Genomic DNA, 1423 nt, shown 5'->3' on the forward strand with positions numbered 1-1423 from the left:
AGCTGACTCATTAGACAAACCCTGATGCTGGGCAAGATTGAGGGCAGGAGAAGAGGGTGACAGAGGATGAGATGGTTGATGGCATCACCGACTCAATGGACATGAGACTGAGCAAACTCTGGGAGATAGTGAAGGACAGGGAAGCCTAGTGTGCTGCTGTCCATCGGATGGCAAAGAGTAGGACGTGGCTGAGCAGCTGAACAACCTCAGTGGGAGGGAGAATCCTGCAAGGCCACAAGGGGGCGACATTCAGCTCTCCCAGGCGTCGTGCTTCCTGCGCCAAACCCAGCCCGGTCTTTATCAGCCCCTGAGGGTGGGATGGTCGTCCCCACAGGGGACTTGAGGAAAGGAGCAGGACCGCAGCTGTCAGAGCCATGCACTGCTTCTGGCATCGTTCGCTGAGCACATGTCCCCTCACAGAGAAAGAAGCAGAGGCACAGAGCACTGAAGCCACTTGCCCAAGGCCGCACAAGAGCTGGGCCAGAATTGGAACCTGAGTTGTGAGTCCCAGTCCTCATCCAGTGGCTCTGTTATGTGTAACACACACAAGCATCACTGTTACTGACAACAGCTAACCCCTGTGTGGTGCTCACTTTACCCAGGGGCTGGTTTCCTCTATGACTCAGTTGGTAAAAATCCGCCTGCAATGCAGGAGGCATGGGAGTGCAGGTTCATCCCTGGGTGGGGAAGATTCCCCTGGAGAAGGAAATGGCAACCCCCTCCAGTATTCACACCTGGGAAATCCCATGGACAGAGGAGCTTTGTGGGCTACAGCCCATGGGGTCGCAAAGAGTCAGACACGTCTGAGAGTCTAAGCACACGTTCATGCACACCCAGGGGCTACCCTAAAAGTCTTCCAAGTGGGAGGGAATGTTTTGAGTTCAGGAACCTGGTGTTGCCATTTGACAGATAAGAAAACTGAGGCTCAGGAAGAGTGAATGACTTGTACAAAAATCAACCCCAGCCAGCAGAGACAGAGCTGGAAATTCTAGCCCTTGCAAAGCCCCACCCTAGCTTTTATGTCACCTCTGCCCAAAAGAAAGCTGTCCTTTCTGTACCTGATAGGGGCAGAGGAAAGGGACAAAGTGCATGTATGCTTCGTCAGTCTTTCCGACCTAAGGATTGAACCTGCATCTCTTACGTCGCCTACATTGGCAGGCAGGCTCTCTACCACTAGCATCAACTGGAAAGCCAAAGGGACAAAGTAGATGATTAAATAGCTAATTCCACTGGGGGATTATAAATAGAAAAATATGGGAGACCCCTGTAAATTAATGATTACTCAAAAAATCAGGTTTGCTTAACCACAGAGTCAGGTGGGCTTGCTTAGCCACACAACTTGCTTATGCAACAGAAGGACGAGACATGTCCACAAACAATAAAACAATGGTGGCATGAGCCCGGCATCCTGTCCAGTGAACTC

This window comes from Budorcas taxicolor, chromosome 7 (assembly GCF_023091745.1).
Source record: "Budorcas taxicolor isolate Tak-1 chromosome 7, Takin1.1, whole genome shotgun sequence".
Classification (NCBI taxonomy): domain Eukaryota; kingdom Metazoa; phylum Chordata; class Mammalia; order Artiodactyla; family Bovidae; genus Budorcas; species Budorcas taxicolor.